The sequence below is a fragment of the Elephas maximus genome, chromosome X (genome assembly GCF_024166365.1).
Source record: "Elephas maximus indicus isolate mEleMax1 chromosome X, mEleMax1 primary haplotype, whole genome shotgun sequence".
Lineage (NCBI taxonomy): Eukaryota > Metazoa > Chordata > Mammalia > Proboscidea > Elephantidae > Elephas > Elephas maximus.
In genome coordinates this window covers 168,776,074-168,796,831 of record NC_064846.1, presented here as the reverse complement: position 1 = coordinate 168,796,831, position 20,758 = coordinate 168,776,074, and the positions used below count along the sequence as shown (strand labels likewise).

The window sequence follows — 20,758 nt, the reverse complement described above, 5'->3', positions numbered from 1 at the left end:
AAATTGCTGTCCCAAATCCTTTTCTTTCTGGTTTTACTATCTATAACTGTGTTTATAGCTTCATTTTTCCTGTGTTTGAATTTATATAGGTGGAATCACCCTGCAGGCTTCATCCTTTGCCTTATGGATTTTGTTTACCAACACTTTGTGAGATTCATCCTGGACAGACAGGTACCGGAGCTTATTCATTTTGATTGTTATACACTGTTTTCTCCGATGGCCATCCAACCAGCCAACCAGTTGCCATCGAGTTGATTCTGACTCATGGTAACCCCATGTGTGTCAGAGCAGAACTGTGCTCCACAGTCTTTTCAATGGTTGATTTTTCAGAAGTAGATTGCCAGGTCTGTCTTCTGAGTTGCCTCTGGTGGACTGGAACCACCGGCCTTTTGGCTAGCAGCTGAGTAACTTAACCATTTTCACTCCAGGACTCCTGTATGGCTATACCACAGCTAATTTACCCATTGAGCTGTGGATAAAATTTTCACTGGTTTCTAGCTTGGGGCTATTAAGTACAACGTTGATGGAGAATTTTGTTCACGCCTCTATATATGTATATCCAAGAGTCTTTTTAAGGCAGCAGTTCTCAAAGTGAGGGTCCCAGACCAGTAGCATCAGCATCACCTGGGACCTTGTTAAAATCCCATTGCCGTCCAGTTGATTCTGACTCATAGTGGCCCTATAGGACAGAGTAGAACTGCCCCATAGGGTTTCCAAGGAGTGGCTGGTGGCTTTGAACTGCCAACCTTTTGGTTAGCAGCTGAGCTTTTAACCACTGAGCCACCAGGGCTCCTGGGAACTTGTTAGAAGGGTAAATTCTGGGGCTCCACCCCAGATCTGCTGAATCAAGGAGGGTCTGGTGGATTCGAACTGCTGGCCTTTTGGTTAGCATCCATAGCTCTTAACCACTATGCCATCGGGGTTTCCTTAGCTCTCCAAGTGATTCATAAAATCTGAGCCCCAATGCAAAATCTTGGCAATTTCACTGGGTCCCATGCTCCTCACATTCACCACAGGTCCCCAGAGAGCCCTAAACCTGGGCTGCTGCACCCATTCATGTTATCTGGCAGGTCTTGGAGTTTGCAACAGCATCCTAGCCTAAAAGGAAGATTCCTGATTATTTCAAATCTTTAAAAAAAAAAAAAACCTGCTGAGAAAGTTTGGAGGAATGCTTTTTGGCACATATCCCTTGTCTTTCCCAACCACAGCCTCACTATTTACTTGAACCAGAAAAACAGACTCTCAGAGAAAGCAAACCAAAGAAATTCATAGGCAATGAGGGCAACTCAGTTAAAAAGCGAGGGGAAAGTGATATAAAGAGACGTTTGGGTGGCAGAGTGGGAAATGGCCCTTTAGAAATGACATATAATCTATGCCAAGGTTTCTCAACCAGGGCACTATTGTCATCTGGGGCTGGATGATTCTTTGATCTGGGGGCTGCCCTGTGCACTGCAGGGTGTTTAGGATGTATAGTGTCTTCCGGGGCCTTCGCCCACTAGATGCCAGGAGCACTTCTCCCTATTCCTCCAAAATGTCTCCAGTCTTTGTCAAATGTTCCCTAAGGGGAAAAATCACCGTTATATGCATTAGTCCACCTAGAGAGCAGCCATGAGTTCAAACCCTGTGAAGCCCAAATGACAAAGACATTCATATTTCCCCACTTGTCACAATGCTCAACCTTTACCAACCTCAGTTTCTACTTTAACTAGAACAATATAAAACGGTTACAAATTGTTGAGCCTTATATGTCAGGTTGAACTTTCGACACAGTACCATTTCCTTCAATTTGTAAGGAGACGTGAGTCTGCCTATAGTTATCTTTCTACCAACTTCCTAAGGCTACCAAAGAAAAACAGTTACCCTCGAGTCAATTCTGACTCATGGCGACCCCATGTGTGTCAGAGTAGAACTGTGCTTCATAGGGTTTTCAATGGCTGATTTTTTGGGAAGTAAACTGCCAGGCCTTTCTTCTGAGGTGCTTCTGGGTAGACTCAAACCATCGACCCTTCAGTTAGCAGCCAAGTGCACTAACCATTTGCACCACTGAGGGACTAGAAGTGGGGGATAAAGCAAGTCCCTTGAGCAAATAGCCTTCAATTCTTTGTATGCAGTGTTTTTTCTCCTTTCAAAGGGTCAAGATGATGTCTGGAACAGTGTCTGATGATGAACGGTTGTGTGAAAGACACCAACCATAGTTCTTTCCTATTATTTAGAGGACTAAATGGAGCCCCGGTGGTACAGTAGTTAAGCATTCAGCTGCTAACCAAAAGGTCGGCAGTCGGAATCTACCAGCCGCTCCTTGGAAACCCTTTGGGGCAGTTCTACTCTGTCCTATAGGGTGGCTATGAGTTGGAATAGACTCGATGGCAAAGGGTTTAGAGTACTAAACATGGTGGATGAAGAGACTTACTGGCTAGCCTTTCATGGGCTAGAATAAGGATTCAGGAAGAAATTATAGGAAAACAGGTTTCCCAGCAAATGGAACTGTTTACCAATGGAATGAGCTACCTCAGCAAAGCACCGTTCATTGTGGCTTTCATCTTGCTCTTTCTCTTTCTCTCTTAATCTCTCTCTCTCTATCTTTTAGCACTCATTCTGGGAGAAGACACGTCATAAGCAACCTTATGGAGAAGGCTACGTAGTGAGGAGCTGAAGCCTCCAGCCAACAGCCCCATGAGTTAGTTTGGAAACGGATCCTCCAGCCTCAGTCAAGCCTTCAAATGACTGCAGCCTCAGCTGACAGCCTGACTACATACAACCACATGAGAGACCCTAAGCGAGAGCCATCTAGCTAAGATGCTCCCAGAAACTGTGTGCGGTAATCAACGTTTATTGTTAAAAAAAAAAAAAAAAAAAAGATTCACAGCTAAATGCAATGTGGTATCCTGGATGGGATCCTGGAACAGAGAAAGGACATTATCGGGCAAACTAGTGAAATCTGAATACGGTCTGGAATTTAGCTGACAGCAATGTACCAATATTGGTTTCTTAGGTGTGTCAAATGTACCATGATTATATAAGATGTTAACATTAGGGGAAACTAGGTGAGGGGCAAGGAGCTCTGGTGGCGCAATAGTGAAGCGCTCATATGCGAACTGCAAGATTGGCAGTTTGAACCTGTTCAGTGGCTCTGTAGGAGAAAACTCTAATTTGCTTCCGTAAAGACTAAAAAAACCCACTACCATCAAGTTGATTCTGACTCATAAGCAACCCTATAGAAGAACTGTCCCATAGGGTTTCCAATTCTGTAATCTTTACAAAAGCAGACTGCTACATCTTTCTCTCGCAGAGCAGCTGGTGGGTTCAAAACACAACCTTTAGGTTAGTAGCCAAGGGCTTTAAACATTGCACCACTAGGGCTCCGTAAAGATTACAGCCTAGAAAACCTGTGGGGCAGTTCTACTCTGTCACATGGGGTCACTCACTATGAGGCTGCATCAACTTGATGGCACCCAACAACAATGACAGGTGAGGGACATAAAGAAACACTGTATCACCTTGGCAATTTTTCTATAAATCTAAAATTATTGCAGGAGAAGTTTTCCCTTTCAGTAGTTAAAAAAAAAAAAAAAGCCCTTTCTCTCAAACACTGAATGTGTTGTAGCAAAAGCTAGAAACACAACTGCCAAAAGCACATGAGAAAAGAGACATCTGATTGTAACTGGCCTCCCTGGAGGCGGCGCCATTTTCTACTGTGCCCAGAGGTGCCCCGTGAACTCCTAGCAGTACAGGGCTCTCGGTAAGCACTCGATAAGTGTTTCTGGAGAAAATGAGTGATAAGTTCTAGAGATTTCTTTGCTTTTCTGATTTTTAACTTCCTTTAGCTCAGAAAATGGACACTTTACCTTATATGGTTACTAAGTCCAGAGGGGAAAAAATGACATTTATTTGGTGTTCTGCATGAGTTGCATCTTGACTATTTAAAAGGAAGTAAAGGAGAGTGTCTGTTTACAAGCAGAGATTACTTTCAAATGATACAAAAGAGAATTGAAGAGGGAGAAGTGATACGAGGCTCAGCTATCAATCTCAAATAGGAAAGTCTCTGAATAATTGGTGTTTTCAACTGAAAAAGATGAAGCAATGTATTTTGCCTGAAAACTTGGCATCGTTAATAAATGCTTATTTGTATTTATTCAGAAAAACATCCAAAAAATTAATGCCGTCCAGAGCAAATTTTACCAGTGAAAGATTTCAAAGAAGATAATCTTTTTTCTTTTTATGACATGTGCTGGGACTGGGAAATTCTGCTCACAGAAACCAAACCAAAAAAACCAAACCTGTTGCCATCCAGTCAAGTCCTTCTGAAATCCACAGATTGGGGAGCTCAATTTCATGTCTAGAACGGAGGTAATTCACAAGCCAGAGTTTCTGGTCCAGCTGAAACTACTGAAATAATCTCCTGTTCTTATCTCCAGGATCTGAAAGAAAACATGCATCTAGGCCGATGTAAGTTGATCACTAGGTCTGCCATTTCAATGTTCCACGTTTGCTGGGAAGGACGAGGACGGCTAAGAAGCTTGACCAGATTTGTTTTTATGGCCCTGGTAATGTTTTCATAGGTGGGTGATTAGATTGTCTGACAATCCTCCTAAATCTTAGAGTTTATGAAATCTGAGCTGTTCTTTGTGTTGCCATCATTTTTCAGTAAATTAAAAAAAAATTAAACTTCAGCTAGACCATGAAACTACTTCTATGAGATATTCAAAAACCTCAAAATAGTTACATATTTTATGAGTTATCTTTAATCAGTAATAGTGGTGCAAATGGTTAATACACTCGGCTGCTAACAAAAAGGTTGGAAGTTTGAGTCCACCCAGAGGCACCACAGAAGAAAGGCCTGTTGATCTACTTCCAAAAAATCAGCCATTGAAAATCCTATGGAGCACAGTTCTACTCTGACACACATGAGGTCGCCATGACTTGGAGTCAACTTGATGGCAACTGGTTTACCCAGCATCGTATAGCTGGGCATTCTACGTAGTTCTGTGTAAGAGTACGCTAGGTTACACTTGAGTCTGCAAAGGTAGGTGTGTAGGGCTTCCCACTACACAGTCATTCAAAAAGTGGTCCACAGATGCTCAACCTTCTTGTAGTTGTACCATCGGGAACAAGTGGCCTCCATGGTTGCCACGGCAGGGGAGGAGAGGGAACTAGAGGGCATTGAGTCGGTTGTGACTCATAGCGACCCTACTGAACAGAGAAGAACTGCCCCATAGGGTTTCCAAGGCTGGAATCTTTACAGGAGCAGATTGCGACATCTTTTTCCCGCAGAATGGCTGGTGGGTTCGAACTGCTGACCTTTCGGTTAGCGGTGGAATGCTTAACCCTTGCGCCATGGGTTGTGTACTAGCTCTTAAATGCTTTGATCCAGAAAGGTCACCTGTCACTTTCATCCACAGTCTATTGGCCAGGCAAGTTCCTTGGCCCCATTTCAGTTCTGGGAAATGTGGGGAAGCACATGGATAATGAGTGAGCAGAAAATGTTTCTGTTACTCCATTAACCAAGATCCTCTCCAAGTACAGAGTTCTTAATCAATATCCAGAGTTAAGTTCAGACAGTTGCCCATAATTTTTAAAGACCCTGATCGTTCCCACCAAAAACTGAAAGTGTAACATAAAATTAGACATTGGTTCACTCATTCATTCACTTATTTAACAACTATTTATAAATGGTCTACTTTTGTCATTATCAGTTTATTATATCTTTAATTATAGCATTGTTACATATTATAGCTTCTATAAAAACATAGGTAATATTAAGTGTCTACTTGATGCCAGCATTATTGTAGGGGCTGGAGATAAAACACAATCCAAATCAAAACCAAATCCCGATCTATTCTAAGGGAATAAAAAAATAGGCAGAAAATAAATAAACATGCAGTATGTCAGGTTGTGATAAATGTAACCTCATTCTTCGTATGACTTTTGCATTTAGATCGCTTTTTTAAAATTTATTTTTCTTCAAAAATGTTTTCCAAAGTGTGGAATAACTGAAGAGTCTATTCCTTTGGAATAACAGATATTTCATCCTGGCATCTTCTATTACCTTCTCATTGCTAGAAAAGATAATGGAAATAGAGTTTTCCACCCAGAATTCCTGACTCTCAAGAATGGGAGCATGAGTGTTTGTCTGGACACTAAGAAACTAATGAACTAGGGCCTGCCTCAGAGATGACGTATCGTAACGATTAAATGTTGACTTGCTAGACTAAGATTTATCACTGGAAAAGCATCAGATGTGGAGTAGAGGCACGATAAATGACCCCAAGCATTGGGAGCCACTGATAATATTTTTAGTTCTTTAATAGACCTTCTGTTCCATACCGGAAATAAAATATCTGATTTGCCTTATTTTTGGGAGGTCCATGTCTTCAGAACCCTCAATAAGGAAAGTGAATAAAATGAAAGAATAAATTTTAGTTGTAGTAAAGGATAAAATACAATTTTTGTAAAAATAATTTTACAGAACATCCATAGATTGTATAAACAAGTTGCCATGGAGTCAACCCCAACTCATGGTGACCTTGACTCATGGTGACCCCATGTGTGTGAGAGTAGAGCTGTCTTCCACAGGGTTTTCAATGGCTGATTTTTCCAGAAGTAGATCGCCGAGCCTTTCTTCTGAGGCAACTCTGGGTGGACTCGAACTGTCAACCTTTCAGTTAGTAGCCAAGTGCATTAACTGTTTGCTCTACCCATGGACTCCTATAGATTGTATCATCTCATATAATTCACATTTTAAAATATACTTTACATTTTATTAAAAATATTTTATCAAGCTAGGCCTGAGAGCTTGAAAAATAGATTCCTGTACTAATCAAGGTTCTTGGATGGAAACAATAAAGATCAAGTCTAGATAACTTCAGTAGAAAAAGTAATTTATTGGAAGGATATTGGGGAACATGCAAAAGTGATAGAAAACTAGAGAACCTTAGAAGGCACATAGGGACTAAGAGAGCTGGACCATCAAAACACCAGTCAAAATCAAACCCCAGGAAAGATTTGACAGGACATTGGAGCCACTGAGTGCTGCTACCACCATCAGGGGAATTAACTCAAAACTGTCCCTGCTACTTTGACTTGCTTTCTTCATATCCAAAGTCCATGCCAAGAAATGGGAGGGAGAGGAGCCCTGAGAGAAGGGAGGAGGAAGGTGCTACCCAGGAAAATGGCCACCGTGGTCACTCAGTAGGGAAAGTGTCCAGCAAGCCCAGGACACGGGACCAATGGGACCAGTGCAATGCTCTGGACTAAGAGTTGAACTACAATGGACCCCAGAGATTTTGAAGGGGAGCCGAAGCAGGGAGCTCTTCTCTATTCTAAAGTAAGTATGCTCTGTCCAGGGATGTGATGTCATAAAACATGATGGATCTCCTTGGCTTGGAAATATTATTTCCTATATAATAGTTATCTGTTTAAATGTCAACTTCCTCCTAGAAAGTAGACTCATCCATCCTTCCACCAACATTGATTAAACACACACCCTGTTCTAGGTACTAGGGACCCAGATGAATGGACACTATCCCAACCTTTGAGGAACTCATAATTGAGTGTTAGAGTCAGATATGTGGAAACCTAATTAAAACAAAATGAAGACTTGCTTCAGTGGAGGCATTTACTAGATGGTAGGACAGAGATCTGCCTTGGAGGAAGCACAGCCAGAATGCTCTTAGGAGATGTGAGGATGGTGAGACTTCATCTCGCTTACTTTGGACCTGGTATCAGGAGGGATCAGTCCCTGGAGAAGGACATCATGCTTGGTAAAGTAGAGGGTCAGTGAAAAAGAGGAAGACCCTTAATGAGATGGACTGACACAGTGGCTGCAAAAATGGGCTCAAACATAGCAACAATTGTGAGGATGGCGGCAGACCAGGCAGTGTTTTGTTTTGTTGTACACAGGGTCGCTATGAGTCAGAACTGATTTGATGGCACCTAGCAACAGCAGGATAGAAGACAGAAGGCTGCCCCCAGCTCTGCTTGTAAAGGCTAATGTTTGAGTTCAATCTTAAAGGATGAATTGGTTACACTTCTCAGGGGCCTTTGCATTTTGGTCATGGGGTCTCCCCTATTAAGTCATATAGTGACTGCTTAGTCTAGGAAATGTTCTCTTCTCATTATCTTAAGCCCCCTTACGTTTTATTCCTTGTAGTCCAATCCTTTATCCAGCAAGAATTCTATTGGTGCAAAAAGATGAGAAAACTGCAAATTCAGGGGGGGGACCAGAGTTGAAGAGGGTGGCAGTAAGAATTCGAGGAGCAAACAACCTACATGGGAAAAGGAGAAAATGATGCATTCAAGCCCAAACTGGCCCTACCATTGACTCAACTTTGGAGCTCATTTTAGATCATTGAAAGATTGGAAGGCAGGGAGGAGCAGGGTGATTGGCTCAATTTTTCTTGTTGCGAATCCCAATGATTTAAAACAGGGTTCTTTATCCTGCTAGGAGCCCTGGTGGTGCAGTGGATAAGAGCTAAGCTGCTAACCAAAAGATCAGCAGTTTCAAATCTACCAGCCACTCCTTGGAAACCCTATAGGGCAGTTCTACTCTGTCCTATATGGTCACTATGAGTTGGAATCAATTCAATGGCAAAAGGTTTGGTTTTTATGCTAGTACCTTGCGGGCAAAGGTTTTCCAATATCTGTTCCTAAACTGTCTACATTTCCCCAGGGAAATGTGTTATGGTATTCTTAAGTAATAGAGATGCCTCTCTTTAGGGCTGAGGCTCCCAAAAGTACTCGTGAAATGCCCTAAAAGGGGTGGTGAAATCGTCAAAGCTGTGGTTAAAGAGAAGAACACTCTGTGAGTCCGTCACTGCTGTAAAGAGACTCAACTCCTGGAAATCGCCATGCTTCCAGCTAAATTAAACATTAAGAAACCATTTCCATTTTGTGTAAACGACTTTGGGAAGGTAGTTAGTTCTAGGATGACTTCTCCATCATCCTCAAGAGGAAAAAGGAAACCGTGTTGATTCTTGAGCCATAAAACCCGTGTTTTTCTATTACAGAAAATCATTAAGATATTTGATTTGGTTACTGTGGCTCCTTCTTCTGTCAAAACGTGAGGAAGGGAAGCTGATCTCATGGTTGGGATGCCAGGGGTTTAAAAGCTCAACTATGGTTTTTTCCTTAACCAAGCGTTCTTTGTAATCACTGCTTGCTCTAACAACTGGCCATGATCAAATTATGCCCTAGAAGGATCTTTTACTTGCTGTCATTTTTTCCACATTCAAGTGCTATGAGAAAAAAGGGAGAAAAGCTGTAAGCACATGTCCCCCAAGGGTAGGCCTGCTGCTGTCTTTTCCTGAGTCAGGAGCTGCTCTGTGCTTCCAGGCTCCCGGATTTGTATCTCTCATCGCACATTCCTTGAATGGAAAACAATACTTTCAACTTAGTCTCAGTGTTGTATTTGCAGAGACAGAAGTTTCCAAATATCAGAGTCAGAAAAATGGGTTTTGGCAAGTCATTTCCTTAAGGTATATTTCTTCCCTGGACAGTAAAGGAAAGAAAGTAGGTGGGAGAAGAAAAAGACCAAAATCGCTTATCTCAAAGAAATACCCTAGACTGTTATTCAAGAAAACTAAACCCCCAATCATGGAAGTTTCGTCATTAGGTGTTTTAAAGCCAAAGCTTGTAGGTCAACTTGAAAAGGGAGAGTCAGACCATGATGTCTACACACAGTGTGATGAGTGTTGACCCGTGTAAGGCGCTAATCCTACCTACTTTCTCTTGACAGATATTGTTTTATAATGGACAACTAGGAAGGAAATCAAAATATCCTTCAACCATAGACTTCGAGCCTTGGGGACTCCTCAACATTTCTGACAGCTGTTCACACTAAAACGGCTCTCTCAGATACAGTGACTGGACACACGACCCGATCAGATGAAGCACTAACTGGCCCCTCATCCTTTCATCTTAAACTCTTTGGTTTTGATTATTCTTTGTGCCATTTGAAGCAATTCTATACGATGTAGAAACACCACATAGACTCCCTGGGTGACACAAATGTTTAAGTATTCTACTACTAATGGAAAGGTTGGCAGTTCAAACCCACCCAGAGGTGCTTCAAAAGAAAGGACTGGTGATCGACTTTGAAAAAATCAGCCATTGAAAACTCTATGGAGCATAGTTTTACTCTGTCACATGTAGGGTAACCAAGAGTCAGAATCTACTCTAAGGCAGCTGATTTACTGGTGGTTATATATATAAATAAATGACCTAGGGGTTGGATGGTTAATCCATTTCATTTCGTTTGTCAGATATTTATTGGACAGCAGGTCTCCATATAGCACACTGCTAAGCACTAGAGCAAATGAATCTAGGGACAGTTTCCTCCCTATTGCTTGCCTGCAATGGCAGAAGATGACACTGCCACTAAGTACTGTACACCAATAGTTTTGATCCCCTCCAACGCCCCCTAACTTCTTTCTTACAGTCAGAGTCCCAACTTTGTTGGGTGTTGACCCTCCACGTTGTCACGTACCCTAGGATGGGTCCTCATCCCAGCCTCAGGAAAGGAATCTTAGTTCAAGCCAATCCCAGTGATTTCTTTCCACTTGCCAGTACTGGGATTCTAAGGAGTGAGAAAGGAAGAGAAGTCTACTGGGAGGCAGCAGTGACAATCCTTCTCTGTTCTTAAAAAGTTATATGCAGAGGAGTCATTGCTCTTCTCTGCCTCTTAATGCTGCCGTATGAGCAGGGGCTGCTATATACAAGTGGCTGCTGCAGCCATTTTGTGATGAGGGAAGCCAATCAAAGACAAGGGGACCCCCTAAGGATGGCAGAGAGGAACAGTGGAGTCACTGAATAAATGAGCCCTAGAATTAGCCTACCTCTTTATAAAATAAAATAATAGATTTCTTTATTATTTCATCCATGTTTGATTGATTTTCCATCATTTGCAGGCAAAGTATCTTACGAGTAGATAATCCAAAACTCTGTTGTGGGATGTTTTTTACTTACGTTTACATCAGCTGTGTTACATGATGCCAGGCAATCTTAAGAAAAGACGATACTAGAAGTTCTGAATTTATGTGTGTTGGGTGGGATCTAAGATAAGGGAGTATAATAAACCTAAGGGAGTATAGTATAAAAAAATTTTTTTTTTTTTTTTTTTTTTTTAGTATAGAGGGATGAAATTGCAAAGAACTCTAGATCTGCAAATAAGTAAATAAAGTCTTTAAAGGTAAGTATTGGTAACTTCTCAGTTATCAAACCAGATGGTAATAATAAATCTAATGACCCAAACTGAAGACTTATTGTTAAAGTCACTTATTTTAATGTCTAACTTACATACCTATAAACTGAATGGTGACATCGGTGATTTAAACAACTCATAATAATATTAACTTTTCTTTCTTGTTAAGTGCCACCAAGGGCACTTTTCCTACTTGGAAAAGATATTTGATCACATGTAATATAAACACTGAAATATCTGAGGGTCACAAAGATCTGATCATTGAAAAGCATTCAACTATTACAAAATAATATTAAGACAGTGAAGAAATTTAAATGGATAGGAGAGCTGATCAACTGCATGGATAATAACTATAAATTACTATATCAAATTGATATTACCATATTTTTACTCATATAATGAGTGCTTTCTGCTTGTTTGCCAACCACTCCGTCCCCGCTCAAGGTATTTTCCTAAGCATGCTGTGCTAATTTTTTTTTACAGCAACTGTGTTTAATTTCTGAAAATACCTCATGGGGGGGAGGGAGTGGTTGGCAAACAAACATAGAAGGCACGCGTTATTTACACAAAAATATACTAATCAGAGGTTGCCAAACTTTTTCTGTAAAGGTCCAGTTGGTAAGGCTTTGTGGGCTATCCAGTCTCTGTCAAAACTACTCAGTTCTATCATTTTAGCATCAAAGCAGCCATAGGCAATACAGAAGCGAATGGGCATGGCTGTGTTTTAATAAAACTCATTTAGAAAAAAAGGCAGTGGGCCGGATTTGGCCTGTGAGCTATAGTTTGCCCATTCCTGTCTTGAGTGAAGACTTCTTAAATGACTCTTCCAGAGCTTTCCACTTGTAAAAATGTAGTAATCACCCACTAAAAAACCAAAACCTTGCCGCAGTTGAGTGGCTTCTGACTCATAGCAACCCTATAGGACACAGTAGAACTGCCCCCATAGGGTTTCCAAGGCTGTAAATGTTTATGGAAGCAGATTGCCACATCTTTCTCTTGCGAACCGGCTGGTGGGTTTGAACCTTCGACCTTTCAGTTAGCAGCTGAGCGCTTAAGCACTGCGCCATCAGGGCTCCTTTACTCACTAATAAAAAAAATCTGTATATTATCAAGAACACCCAAGTTGATTTAAAAAAGCATTCAGTATTTAATTTCAATTAATACTTACTTGCCTTTATTTTGCTCATGGGGAATTCAAGGGAAAAACAAAAATGGAAGAAGTTCCTATTCATATTTCAAGGATGAGACATTCTTTGTAATTATCAAGTTTACTTTTGGGCCATGATCCCAACAGAGAGAACAGTGTAGTCTTGAAATCTTTGAACTGTGCCAGAATACTTCAGAAACTACAGTGACAAAAGTTTTGTTCAAGATGCCAAAACCTTGGGCAATAGTAGTTGCTGCTTCAACTAAGTTACATAAATATGTGTAAATGTGACCAGTGGAGACAAGATTTTGGACAGAAAACTATACCGTCTGAGAACATAAAGGGAGCCGACTGTGAATACCGAGGCCCGGAGTTTATGGCTTAAAGAATAGCACACTACTGCGTGGCTGCCTCCTTGGCCCCAGCCTGGAATTAGATGGCAGCGCGTACTTGAGAACTTGACATGGTAAAGGCCCTCGGGTTCTGGACAGTATCCAAGAAGAAAATTACGAAAGAACTCACAGGGCAGCCTCTCTATCACCTCTGGCTTTTATCTGACTAGGTGGATGAGGCAGCCTCTATCTAGAGGGGTCACCAAAGGTAACTTGGGCAGATCATATCCACTGCTCTACCTTCTAACATAATGAATGCATCTGTGCCTAGAAACCCCTGGAGCATATGGACTACTTTCAACACATCGCTGTACCCTTTGTTGCAGCTAGACTATAAAGCCCCACATACCTCCCCCAGGATGTATCCCAGCTTCTTATCATGAGAGATAGCAACAAGCAGTGCAGAAAGCCCCCTGAGTGACACTCCCAGAGATGCACTCTAGAGATAGAAGGCGCTACATGCCTCAGGTGTATTTCCCTAGAGCAACTGAGGAGCCCTGGTGATGCAGCGGTTAAGGGCTCCGCTGCTAACCAAAAGGTCAGCAGTTTGCATCCACCAGCCACTCCTTGGAAACCCTATGGGGCAGGTCTACTCTGTCCTATAGGGTCGCTATGAGTCAGAATTGACTCGATGGCACACAACAACAACACATAAAAACTGAATGCCTCATCCATCTTACAAGGCCCTAAGAGCCACAGCAAAGAACAACTAAAAGTTTTCCACACTGATATTTTTTATTGTTTTCTTCTTGCCTGTTCCCTATTCCATCTACCTTCCAAGACTGTCCTATTAAAACCGTGGCTCATGAAAATTTAGTGGTTCAAGATTAGCATATTTTAGAAAATGAAATCAAAGCAGCCATCTAAGATGCATCAATTGGTCTCAACCCACCTAGATCAAAGTTGAATGAAGAACACCAAGGACACAAGGCAATTACGAGCCCAAGAGACAGAAAGGGCCACATGAACCAGAGACTACATCATCCTGAGACCAGAAGAACTAGATGGTGCCCGGCTACAACCAATGACTGCCCTGACAGGGAACACAACAGAGAACCCCTGAGGGAGCAGAAGAGCAGTGTGATATAGACCCCAAATTATCATAAAAAGACCAGACTTAATGGTCTGACTGAGACTAGAAGGACCCCGGTGGTCACAGCCCCCAGACCTTCTGTTGGCCCAGGACAGGAACCATTCCCAAGGCAACTCTTCAGACATGGATTGGACTGGACAATGGGTTGGAGAGCGATGCTGGTGAGGAGTGAGCTTCTTAGATCAAATAGACACTTGAGACTATGTTGGCATCTCCTGCCTGGAGGGGAGATGGGAAGGTAGAGGGGTTAGAAGCTGGTAAATTGGACACGAGAAGAGAGAGCGGAGGGAGGGAGCGGGCTGTCTCATTAGGGGGAGAGTAATTGGGAGTATGTAGCAAGGTGTATATAAGTTTTTGTGTGAGAGACTGACTTGATTTGTAAACTTTCACTTAAAGCACAATAAAAATTATTAAAAAAAAGAAAATGAAATCAAGTCAGAATATTGCAGAGAATATAAAAATGTATCTCTGATAAAGATAAGCATTGTTAGGTTTGTGTGTTTCCTGGGTTGAGATGTAAAATGTATGTCGCACTGTGGATTGTGGACAAAACGTTTAAAACCCACTGCTCTAAGACAAACTTTCAAGTCTGCAGTGCATCCTAAGAACAGGCTGCAAACAAAATGGACCTCTTCTTTTTTATGAAATAGTACTGTAAATGGCTTTGATAGATCAGTAGGCAATGGGGAGCCTGGGGAGATTTGTTTTTTTCCAACAAGGGAGTAGCTTCTGTGGTTGAAGACTACTCTGGTGGTCTTAAGCAGAGTGAGCAGAATGAGGGAGAATCTCTGAATGGAGGAAAGCAGGTGGAGTGTATCCATGGCTACAATTCATGTGAGACGTAATAATGGAGTGACCTAGGGTGGGGGGCAGTCTCAAGACAAAAGAAGGGACAGACACAAGACAAAGCAATATGGTGATGATAATGATGATGGTGATAAAAAAAAATTGATAGATATCTTTTATTGGGAGCTTATAAGGCGCCACCGGGGCTTCTTTTTTTGTTTGTCTGTTTTATAAGCTCATTAGGGTTATTGCTTCATTTAATCATGATATCATTAATTCACTGCATCATTACTTCATGATAGCAACCCTATGAGGCCATCAGTCAAAGCTGGAAACGAAGTCGGCATGGGGTGAAACAGTAGGCAAGCAAGAGGCTGCTTCAAAATCATTATTGGGGAAAATGAGAAAAAGACGATACTCTTTAGAAACAGTGAGGAATGAAAGAAGGATCTTAATTTTAATGGAGAGTATTCATGCGTGCATTCATTTATTCATCCATTTACTTCTGCCGAGAGACAGTGGTGTGTCAGTCACTGTACCCAGCGCTGAAGATTCAAAGACAAATAAGACATAGCCCTACCCACAGGAAATCATTCCTTATATGAGAGGATCTTGGAAAAGTTGATGGGGGATACTTAGAAGATATGATTAGCTCCACAGCTCACACTATACAGATATTGCGGAGGGCCTTTAAGTCCAGTGGCCTAACATTATTCTTTGATCACCCTATTTGATGGTGTTTGTTTGTTATCTGCATTTCTATTCTACCTACGGTGGAGTTTATGGATTCTGCCCCAGGCTTCATACATCATTGTTACACAAAAAATGTTGATGAATAGTTCTAACATATTATCTCTTCAACTAGGCATTGCCAGCAAGGATAACAGCAGAGGGGGCAGTTATAATTTCTGTCTAGGGTTGTTAGATAAACATGCACGCCTCAGCCTTGCACACCAGGTTACCCTTTTTCTAAATCAACATTTAAATCACAAACAGAAGACAGCTGCAAAATTGGCTGACCAAGAATATCATTTGCTCAATTTCATTGAGTTGTGGGACCAATTTATAAAGAAACAATACAATTAGCAATTTTGAGGCCTCAGGGTACACTTTTATTGGACTATTGTCCACTTTTTCTTAAACCATCAGCCATTCCTCATTCAGTGTTTAAAAAAAAACACAGACAAAGCCTTTCTCAATTGTGATATCAGAAATTAACTGAGGCTAGGAAAAAAAAAAACCAGCACGAGAGAAAACATGAATATGCATTTCGCTCTTATGGAATCATTTGACTTTAAGTACTTGTTCACGATATAATGAGGTTAAGTCATATTGCCTATGCTGTCCTGCAATACTGCTGGTGATGGAAATCAGTCACTTCCTTTTAGCTTACCTTAGATGAGCAAATTTTTCCTGTAGAGGAACAGATAGTAAATATTTGAGACTTGGAGACATACGGTCTTTCACTATTACTCAATTCTGCTGCTGTAGAGCAGCCACAGACAGCTTGTAAGTGAATGTGTGTGGCTGTGTGTCCATAAAACTTAATTTACAAAAACAGGTCTTGAGCTCAGTTCAGCCCATGGACCAGTTTGCTAAACCCTGCCTTAAACCCTTTGTACTAAACTGTTATCAAAATAGTATTAATTGAGCCTTACATGATATCCAATATATAAAAAGTAATCTGTTGATGTGTTTTGGATGAATGAATGAATAAATCGTGGCTATATGAAAAAAAAAAAACGAAAAAAAAAGTTTTTTTTTTTAAATGGAAGTTCATGCTAGCCATTAGATTTTGCTTAATTTCTCAACCCAAGCCATGGTATTTTCAGTCACCTCATATACATGCGAAAGCTGGACAAAGAAAAAGGGAGATTGAAGAAGAATTAATGCCTCTGAATTATGGTGTTGGCAAAGAATATTGAATATATACCATAGACTGCCAGAAGAACAAATAAATCTGTCTTGCTCCTTAGAAGCGAAGATGGTGAGACTTTGTCTCACGTACTTTGGAAATGCTATTGTGAAGGAATCAGTCCCTGGAGAAGGACATCATGTTTGGTAAGGTAAGGGGTTAGTGAGAAGAAGACCCCCACCGAGATGGACTGGCAAAGTAGCTGCAACAATGGGCTCAAACAGCACCAATTGTGAGGATGGCGAAGGACCAGGCATTGTTTCGTTCTGCTTACATGGGGTAAAGTCAGAACTGACTCGATAGCACATAAAGTAACAACAATCTTAACTGGAGAAAAAAAATCTTGTTGTTTTAGCTTGCTTTTCTTTAATGAATATGAGGCTGAGTGTCTTTTCCAATATTTATAAACCATTTGTATTTCTTTTCCTGTAAAACCTGCTGCCCTCGAGTCGATTCTGACTCATAGTGACCCTACAGGAGAGTAGAACTGCCCCCTACGGTTTCCAAGGAAACAAACAAACAAACAAAATTCAAACTGCGGACCTTTTGGTTAGCAGCCGCAAGCAGCTCTTAACCACACCACCAGGGTTTCCTGTAAGAGGTCTATAATTTGCCTGTATTTTAATTTATTTCTCTTTTTCATATTAATTTCTAATTTGTAAAGCTTTAAATAGTAAAGAAATTAGTCTTTTGTTTGTCAAGTATGCTGCTAATTCATCTTTTTATTTTTATTTATTTGCCACAGAGAAAATTCTATTGTTTTATGTAGTGAAATTTGTTACTTCTCTTCATATTTTCTGGATAGTGTGTCTTCTAAGAAAGTTTTCTAAAAATACATAACCCTCCAGCTACGTTTTCATCGGGTGCATTTATAGTTTATTTGTTTAATCTTCAAATATGGATTCCGTATCAAATTATTTTGATGAAAGAAATAAGGTCTGAATCCAGCTTCTTCCCCCCATGGTTATCCCATTGTCTCAGACATTATAATAATCTATCTTTTCTTCCCTCACAAGAAAAGTATATTTATCATATAATAAATTCTGATACATATTTGGGTCAATTATTGAACTCTATTCTCTCTCACTGATCTGCCTGTCTATTCCTAAGGCTGTACAGTATTCTTTTAATTCCTTTAGTTTTATGGCACATTTATTAAACAGATAGGGATGATCTCCATTAGACCTCTTTATTAGATTTCCCCCTGGTGGCAAAATTGTTAAGTACTCATCTGCTAACCGAAAGGTTGGCAGATCAAACCCACCCAGTGGCTCTGCAGGAAAAAGGCCTGGCCATCTGTTTCCATAAAGATTACAGCCAAGAAAACTCTATGAGGCAGTTCCACTCTGTCACACTGGGTTACTATGAGTCAAAATTGACTTGACGGCACCCCACAACAACAACACTGTCCTCACATACTTATTCTCCCACAGGAAGCTGAGATTAATTTAGCTAAATCCAAAACCCTAAATTGTTGTTAAAAAAAAAAAGTCTTTTGGTACTTTTTTTTGGAATCACATTGAATTTATAGATATTATTGACTTCTTATTCAAGGAAAATGTAAGTCTTTTCCATTTTTTCTTAATGCATCTTCTTATCCAATTCAGATTCCATAGTCCATGATTATAATCGTTTCCTTGGATACTGTATTAGTTTTCTACTGTTACACAGATTTTGTGGCTTAAAATAACATAAATTTATTATCCTACAGTTCTGGAGCTCAGAAGGCCAAAATAGGTCTCGCTAGGCTAAAATGAAGAAGTTGGCAGGAATTCCTTACTTCTGGAGACTCTAGGGGAGAATCTGTTTCCTTGCCCTTTCCAGCTCCTAGAGGCCACGCACATGCCTTGTCTCATGGCCCCTCCTCCATCTTCAAAGCCAGCAACATGGCATCTCCCTGATCATTCCTGCATAATTATATCTCCCTCTGACCACAGCAGGAAAAGTTCTCCTCTTTAAGGACCTAAGTGATTAGTTTGGGTCCACTCCAGTAATCCATGATAATCTCCCCACCTCAAAATCCTTTTTTGGAAACCATGATGGCGTAGTGGTTAAGAGTTCAGCTGTTAACCAAAAGATCAGCAGTTCGAATCCACCAGCTGCTCCTTGGAAACCCTATGAGGAAGTTCTACTCTGTCCTATCGGGTCGCTATGAGGTGAAATTGACTGGATGCCATGTTTTTTTTTTTTTAATGGGTTTGGTGCCAAAGTGGTTGAAAGCTCAGGCTGCTAACCAAAAGGTCGGCAATTCGAATCCACCAGCCGCTCCTTGGAAACCCGACAGGGCAGTTCTACTCTGTCCTATAGGGTTGCTATAAGTCGGAACCGACTCCACAGCACATAACAACAACAAGTCCTTTTTTTACTGTGTAAGGTCACATATTCACAAGTTCTGGGATAAGCATGTGAACACCTTTGGGTTCAATATTCTGCTACCACAAATATACTGCCCACTCCCCTGTACCCCTCTACCTTCACCGAACTATCCCAGTGACAGGATATTTGGACTTAACCAGGGCTGGGGAATTTAGTGGCGCATTTGGCTTTAGCAGTGTTTAGCTGCCAGGATATTCATTTTGCACTTTAAATTCACAGCCACTACCCTCAAAGGAGCCCTCGTGGCCTGACGGTTAAGCACTTGACTACTAGCCAAAAAGTTGGTGGTTCAAACTCACCCAGAGGTGCCTTGGAAGACAGGCCTGGTGATCTGCTTCCGAAAGGTCACAGCCTCAAAAACCCTATAGAACAGTTCTACTCTGCACATGTGGGGTCGCCATGAGTCAGAGTTGACGGCAACTGGAGCAAGCCTGCAACCCCTCTTCTGTTGGCTCTCCTCTCTTCCACTCCCATCCTCTTTCCTCAAACCTCCAGGGCCTCCTCCATCCTCACTCCCAGCAGATAAAACTGCTTCCTATTTTGCTGAGAGCAGAGAAGCAATCTGGAGGGAAATTTCTCTTGCTCTTCCCACCATCTTCTAACTTATCTCTGCAACTAGACCCATGGAACCTATGTCCGCCTATTTCTATAGTTCAGTCAGGTCCTCCTCTTGGGCCCTGTATCCTAACCGTGCAGTGCACTCTGGGAAATCACTCCAGTCATTGCCATCACCCTTCCGCAGCCACAGCTCTTCCCTCTCTATGGTGACTCCCAGCAGCTGATGAGTATGCTATATTATCAAACAGCCAGGCCCTGGAAGCCCCAGTCTCACAGGAGAAGGTTCGTCAAACAGATTCCCACCTCTGCTTGAGACCCATATTTATGTGTGAATGTGTGTAAGTGTGTACACACATTTACATACACACAGACATATGTGTGACTAAATATATAATATTTATTTTATGAATATATATAATTATTTATGAATAAATGTACATGAAGCAACCTTGTCTTAGTTATCTAGGGCTGCTGTAACAGAAATACTACAAGTTGGTGGCTTTAACAAGCAGAAATGTATTTTCTCACAGTTTAGGAGGCAAGAAGTCCAAATTCAGGGTGCTGGTTCTAGGGGAAGACTTTCTCTCTCTCTGTCTGCTCTTGGGAAGGTCTTTGTCTACTTTTAGCTTGAGGATCATATGACCTGTATATTCCCCTCCACTCAAGATACACCCTACACTAATCCTGTCTCATTAACATACCAAAGACAACCCATTTCCAAATGGGATTATACCCACAGGCATAGAGGTTCAGATTTACAACACATATCTTGGGCGACACAATTCAATCCATAACAAACTCCTTGCTCAGTCCCGTCAAGGAAAACAAAGTAGAAAAGAAGTCCTGCAGACACTTAGATCCTCTGAGGCCGCCTTACAGCTTTTAGAACCTTAACGCGCCTCTCTTCTGCTTTCCTTGAAGCTCCAGGCACATCAGCCAATATCTTTTTAGGGCGGGCTTACTCTATTTGTGCAGTCCCTGGGTGATGCAAACAGTTAATGCATTTGGCTGTCAACCAAAAAGGTGGAGGTTCAAGTCCAACCAGAGGCACCTTGGAAGAAAGGCCTGGCGATGTATTTTTGAATAATCGGCAATTGAAAACTGTATGGAGCACAGTTCTACTCGGACACACATCGGGTCACCTTGAGTCAGGATTGACTGACGGCAACTAGAACTGGAACTCTGTTTGTACAACATCACAGGTTTTCGTTGTACCTCAAAGCAGCTTTCTGTTACACACTAACAAAAATTATAACGTTGCTTTATAAACCCATTGCCGTCGAGCCGATTCCGA

General features: G+C 41.3%; 1 protein-coding gene across 4 annotated transcripts in view; it reads right to left on the bottom strand.

The window, feature by feature from the left end:
- ARHGAP6 (Rho GTPase activating protein 6) overlaps positions 1–20,758 on the bottom strand; it is a 502,134-nt gene that overhangs the window by 65,059 nt on the left and 416,317 nt on the right. The gene's annotated exons all lie outside the window — the stretch shown is intronic.